The sequence below is a fragment of the Triticum dicoccoides genome, chromosome 1B (genome assembly GCF_002162155.2).
Source record: "Triticum dicoccoides isolate Atlit2015 ecotype Zavitan chromosome 1B, WEW_v2.0, whole genome shotgun sequence".
In the NCBI taxonomy this organism is placed as follows: domain Eukaryota; kingdom Viridiplantae; phylum Streptophyta; class Magnoliopsida; order Poales; family Poaceae; genus Triticum; species Triticum dicoccoides.
Genome location: NC_041381.1, coordinates 492,442,162 through 492,448,917, shown reverse-complemented (window position 1 = coordinate 492,448,917; position 6,756 = coordinate 492,442,162). Strand labels below are relative to the sequence as shown.

Genomic DNA, 6,756 nt, shown 5'->3' with positions numbered 1-6,756 from the left:
CGTTTCCAAAACGATCTTGTCCGTCGGATCTGTAGATGAAACAATCTGGGCCGTTGGATCTCAAACGAAACGATATGGGCCGTCGGATCTACCGGTGCTGGTCGTTATGTGGGCAGGAGCCGCGCCACCGCCTGTAATTTTCGGTGGCCACCGAGGGCAATTCCGGCATTTCACTTAACCCTGTGCCAGGTGCCTTATCCAGATTAGTTCCCCCGTTCCCAGTCGTGTGCGATGGCTAGGGTTTGTCTCACTCCTTTCTCTCCCTCGCTCCCTTGCGTCGCCGCCGCCACCGCCGCCGCTCCCTCCCATTCTCAGCCCGTGCTCTTGCCTCTCTTCCTCACCTCCCTTGCGCCACCACCCGTCGGGAAGCACCGCGGCCGCTGTTGCTCCGCGCCGCTGCTCCTGAGCCGAGCTCCTACGTCGGCATCACCGTGAGGAGCATGGCCTGCTGAGACGGCCGTCCATGTCGCCGTTGCGGCCGTTCTTCGCGCCATCGGTGGATTGGGTGAACCCTAGCCGCCCCTCTCTCCCTCTCTCCCTCTCTCCTTCTCAGCCTGTGCTCTGTCCTCTCTTCCTCGCCTCCCCTCGCCGCCACCCGTCGGGAAGCGTTGCGGCTGCTCCTCCGCGCCACTCCTCCTCCTCCCGGATGAGTGTGCCGTTGCGCCATCGAAGGAAGGGGCGCCAGGAGCCAATGGCAAGGAGGCCTCCCTTGTGCCAGCCCCTCGCGGCCATGAAGGACGGCTGAGCCATCAGGAGCGGCGGTGGTGGCCTGATATGGACGCACCTGTGGCTTCCCGTGGTGCTCCACTTGTGCTCCCTCCTCGTCACCCAGGTAACGCAGCCCGCCCTCGCCATTCCCTGTCTCGCAGATACATTTTTGTGCCTGGGCTTCTGATCTGCGGTGGCTCTCCCGATTGTTCCATGGCAGGACCTGGAACGCACCGACGGATCTCATGGAGGCCAAACGGATCCCGGTTCGGTTGTTCCGATGCGTGATGACGCGATGTTCTTCCCAAAATTGATTATCTCGTGTTAGTTACTGCCTACAGGCTTGTACGCAGTCTGCTGCCAACACCTCCTCGCGTGTGCGACACCTCCAATTCCAGAAGTCACAAGCTCGGCTCTCAAAGGATCGAGCAGAGGCAGGGCCTCAGCGACCGGAGGCAGCCGGCAGCGGCTCGGCGCGGCAACTACCGGATCGACAGAAGATTGAGTGCACATTGAGTTCATACATTCAGGTGATGGGATCCACAAATCAATTCTAAACTCACGTACAACCAAGATTTGTTGTGTGCGGTATGGAAACATAGTTCATAATGTAAATTTAATGTGCATACATGTATAGTAGCTGAACCCATCTTAAAATGTTTCTGGATTCGCTCATGGAGTACCCTGGCTGTTTCTAAGCCGTGCTCTTATTGGGCCACTGCTAGAAGGGCCACTGCCGAGCGAGTGGCTGATGAAGGCGGTCTGGCCGGAGATACATATGTGAGTCGGTGAATATTAATTAGTAGGGGTCTTGTGGGCTGCAATGATTCAGAGTTTAGCGCGGCAATATTGATTAGCCGAGTAGTCACACAAACACTGAATATCCCAAAGCCTTATGGGTTGTCTGTGACCTATCTTGAATACACTTTTTTTTCTCACCATTGTGAGTCGGTGAATATTAATTAGTAGGGGCCTTGTGGGCTGTGATGATTCAGAGTTTAGCGCTGCAATATTGATTAGCCGAGTAGTCACACAAACACTGAATATCCCAAAGCCTTATCAGTTGTCCGTGACCTATCTTGAATACACTTTTTTTCTCACCATTTGTTCGATTAAGTTGTTGTCTAGCCATTTGGTGCTGTGTGCGTAGTTCAATGATTTGCACCTTTGATAAAATCCGCTTAATTCATGGTAGGTTGTTGCGGCCAGCACGACACCGGTAGTTTCTCTACAAATGAGAAGGTTACCAATGGCCGTGGGAATAGCTCAATTGGCTAATCCAGGTATCCTCTTTGTCTATCATCAAGTTCAGTAATTTTATGGAGTTGAAGGGAATAGCTCAAGTTGTGTGGCGAGATATCAAGAAACTGAACTCTTGCTGAATTATCATCGATCTTTTAGTTGTAAAAGTAAGCTCTCTTCATCTTAATTGTAGGCAAGATGCTTGGGATGTTTCCTGACAAGAATAATGTTTCTATATTTTTTTTACAATTTGTGTACATATGATGCACAATACATATGCTTTTATGTGAGAATGACCTTTGTTGAATTTGTCAGGCATTGTTCAAATTTATTGTCCTTTTGTATCTTCCAGTCTTCATCATACATTGTACTGTGCTTTGATGCTTTGTTTTGGATTACATCCTTCCTTGATATATCAGAAGCTGGATCATTGGATCACTGCTTTAGATGGGCACCTTGCGCCATATTAACTCTTGTGCATGTTTGCTTCTGAATCAATCATCTGCTCTCCTACTAAATGCATGTGAAATTGTGGTTCGGAGTTCTGATGTCTGTATATTAATTCTTGTAGGGGGTGTGAGCACATCTTCGTTGTCCTCTGCAGTGACAAGGTTTCTGTGAAGAACAGGCAGGTTAAAGCCAAGAGCAACTACAACATTGAGAAGCCCTTCATTTACCTTGCAAGGAAGTTGGGAGCTGGCTGGTAATTGTCTCCCTTCCCATTGCTTTCATTTTCCTGCGACCTCCCATCATATATGCCTTCTAGGTTTAATGTTCTGGTTCAATAAATGAATGGATTGCTGATTTGCCTTTGATGCAACTTGTGCAGGCACAAAACTAAGCCTGTGGCTACAACCACTGCTTGATGACAATGACAATCTGATCGAGTAGATCGATCATGAGTTTTATCATACTTTGAGCCAGAGTTTATGATGTAGATGCAAGTACTTGCCTTGCCTATTATATTTTGGCAGGTTATTACAACCATAGAGTTTTAAGGTGTTTCCGCTCTGTTTCACGTTTTACAGTAAATACATGTTAATCCAAAAATTGTTATTTAGTGTTGATGGGCAATATTTGCATTTTTTCGCAAAAAATTGTGTCTCTCTTGTCTCCCCCACTCTCCTTTCTTTCCTCAACATTCCATCCCAAATCAAGAGGTAAACCGTCCCAACCCCTTTCAAGTGATTATCTATATGCCACCACATTCGGTCAGTCAACATTCATACTTGGCAGGGAGTCTTCGATGGTTCGTCTGCCTCATCGGCGTTCAACAGGGGTGCGAAGAGATCCTGACCAGCTCAACGGACATCCCCGCTCACTCCTCTGCAACGTAAGGATTCCAAGCAAACCCCTAATCTCCATTGCCAATAATTTGTTCTCTACTTTCACAATCCATCTCTAACTATTCTGTATGGTTCACGTAAACGAGGGTTTTCTGCACTGTTTATTTGTATTAGATGATTATTAGTACATCAGGAAGTTGTGGTAGCTTCCCCGTCCTTTATATGAACTCTGGAGGATTTTTCTTCAGTTGTGATTTGTTTGACATGTGTAGATGTGCAGACCTAACCAATTTTCTCTCAATATAGCCCATCGTTCTAATTGGTATTCATTACAGCACTTTCGAGTTTGGTCACTACAGTTGCTGACAGTTCCTGTGATCCCTAAATTTATTGTTTTGAATTTCACTAATTTCTTTCCATGGCTTATATGTGATCAAATGCTCCAGATTATATATGAAATCTTCCTGTTTTATACAAAGCTTAACTGTTTCTTGTGAGGCACCTACTAAGAGTGATGCATATCACATTCACATGTATGTTCTGAAGACAACATACAAACAGCTGCAAAACTATATTATTCAGAAATCCCTAATCGTGCACCTGTTCAAGGTTTCATTTACATATGTGAGCCAGGCTCCGATGTAAGCACTGAATAATTGGTCGATGGATCTGTTAGTTTTTGCCGGAATGTCATGTAATTGTTAGCCACGACCAGTTGTTGAGTAACCTGTGAATGTGATGCTTGCTTTTCCGGTTCCTTTTGCACATGCCACATTAAGGAATGATGATGCGCTTATCTTATAACACACTCAGAAAAATTTACTAATCGAGTAGTTCTTATACATCTAATGTACATGCTCTTTATACATCTATCAGGATTTTTAAGCTATTATGGTACGGCATTGGTGTCATCGCGAAAAAGATTCTGAAACTAACTCCTAAAGGTCAGTTATGGTGTATATACGTCGGTAATCTTTTCTCTTCCTTTACTATATGTATAGTATTACAACATTGAATACATCTTGCACACTAGCCATAGAATAAATTAGTTGGGATATATTTAACTTATTGCAAGAATCTTGGGTGCACTATAAATAAATATAATTGTTTTCCAAAACATTACTGAAAACCGAGTACTGTAATTTCATCAGATTATGTTATCATGCCTGATGTAATAAAACACGTTATTAGAGATTGCTGCAATGGCGAAAACCATGTATGGAACCATATTTATCTGAATATTCATCACTAAAAGATCCCATGTATAGCGGGATAAATAATATGAGCAAGAGAAATAAATTAGTAGTTCGAATCAGTACAATTACAGTGTTCATGTGATAACAACAAGTGATAATCCCATTTATCGTCAACAGTATGCAAATTTCAGAAATTCTGAGTTTTGCTTAACAAGAATGCTTTCATTTCTGTAGATCTCAAACAGGGACATGGAAAGTATATGCTGTCAAAATATTATTCCTAGAAGATGTCAGCAAATCCAGTCTGGTACAAGGCAATAGTAAGTTTTGGTGTACATTGTGGTAGTTACTTGTATTTTGATCTATGGTGGTGTTCGAGGCCATAGAATACATTATTATTCAGTTTTTCTTAGTAAATCTAAGATTCTCCCTAAATTTTATCTACTACAATGGCTTTGAAAAGTTAGTGTTCTCTGAAATATTGTTGGTTTTGTTAAATAGGTGGCCCTCTTAGCATGGCTATGGGAGTACTCAAGACAGCCTTTCCCTTCAAGAGATCGTGCAAGAGTTTATTTTGTTTTATTTTGAAAGATTATGATGTCTTTCCCTTGAAGGATTATGATGTCTTTCAAATCGATCATGTTCTGGCTGTTATGGCATATTTCTGATCAAACATGGTCTCATTTGCTGCAAGGAGCCTTAAAGATGCCCTTGGTCATATGTTAATAAATTTAACATGTATTAGAAAAGAATAGCATGTAGGTTGATGATATTGTCTTTCAAAATTGATACTTAGAATAATAGTGTACCGTCAAAATTATAGCTTGGTCTTACCATGTCACCTGGTCTAAATTTAGTGTGTACATCACTTTTTTGTTTTCAGTAAGTTTCTAGCATTTCTACATGCATCTCTCTGTAGCCTAGACATAGTAAACTACTGATGCTATTCCAAACACAAGCTCAAGCAAGTTCAATAAATTATATATTTTTATTAGTATAATCAGCATGAGATACACCTTGATTTCATCACTTGGTTTACTGTCTGCATATTTGTTTCAATGCAGGTACCATCAATGTCCTAGAAGTTGTAGCTTCCAGCCTTTAGTAACTACACAAAAACTGCCAAAGCTTCAGAGCCATCATGTGAGTATGAGTAAACACAGGTAGCCTAGACTTCTGACCGCTTAACCTCTTTCCTACTAATAGTTGGTTGATATTCATATGTCCCAATTGGGCAAGGAGCAATCAATTTATTCTTGACAAACATTTTTTTAAGTATGCTGGTTTTTTTTTTGTCGGTTCGCCTCTTCTACGCATTTTGGTTTGAATACCTATATCTCCGACGAACAAATATGGGAAAGAGTGTCGTTTGTTGTTAAGCTTGATACGAATGTCATTTATCCCCACTGTCTTCCCAATCAAATAACTAAGATTCATAAATATGCGTCTATATTTTTGGCATTTTATTTAATTTCAAACTTTAATCTGCAGTTTTTAAATCGCTACTAATTTGTATGCAAGGAACATCATATTCTATTTAAACCTAATTATTATCGCCTCACTGCAAGCTTTGGTGCATGGGTTTGTGCTCATGTAAACTAATAAGTGGGGTTGTCATAACTGGTCATCATATTGTCAGTATCGTACATTATATCTTCAATTTCCAGTATATCAAATCAATGATGTCATTTTATTGTACGTACAGGTCGAGTTGCAAGAGGACCCTCTCATGGCCTATTTCAGTTGGGAACTTGTATTAAGATGTACTTGAGCTACATAAAGTTTGAGGGTTAATTTTCGATGGATTTGTATGCCTTGATCAGGTATTAGGATCATGGTTATTTGTGCTATATGTATAGAGGCACCTCTTTATTGGAAAAAAAGTATAGATGCACCTATGATATAGTGGAGATTGATGAGCAGCACCACATCCAAGTGAACCTGAGTGGGAACCTGTTTCCACCGAGAGACTACCGGGACTTTGATGCTAGCTAGCTACTTCACTTCACAATCTCTGCAAACTACTATTAATTGTATGAATCCCTTTGTCTATATAATTGCTGAACTACCATATTTGATTTGTGACAACTCATCGTGTTGGTTTACTTTTGGAATCAAAATGCTGCTAAGCCTTTGCTGTAACAAATTGCACTGCCTGGATGCCATGTATTGGACACAGTTATGTTATCTATGCAGTTTCTTAACATGTCAACCTATCGATTTTGAAGAGTGACCTACCGTGTCAGGTTATACGTGTTGAAGCTGCACTTTCCATCTAGTGGGAATATATAGGCGAAAGAAGTCGGTCAGGGGAGCCTCGAGGG

The 6,756-nt window shown here is 42.1% G+C and overlaps 1 long non-coding RNA gene across 7 annotated transcripts; it reads left to right on the top strand.

The window, feature by feature from the left end:
* The first annotated feature begins 213 nt into the window (after positions 1–213).
* Positions 214–6,520, top strand: LOC119343690. Of its 7 annotated transcripts, none has more exons than XR_005166219.1 (9): positions 214–832; positions 929–1,238; positions 1,904–1,991; positions 2,522–2,653; positions 2,780–3,110; positions 3,187–3,283; positions 4,113–4,180; positions 4,667–5,595; positions 6,138–6,520. It is a non-coding gene; the product is annotated as an uncharacterized LOC119343690 (long non-coding RNA). The 7 variants fall into 7 exon arrangements; XR_005166216.1 differs by having other exon boundaries at positions 2,780–3,283; positions 4,667–4,752; positions 4,934–5,595; XR_005166232.1 differs by having other exon boundaries at positions 215–832; positions 2,780–3,283; positions 4,667–4,752; positions 5,497–5,575.
* Positions 6,521–6,756: the final 236 nt, after the last annotated feature.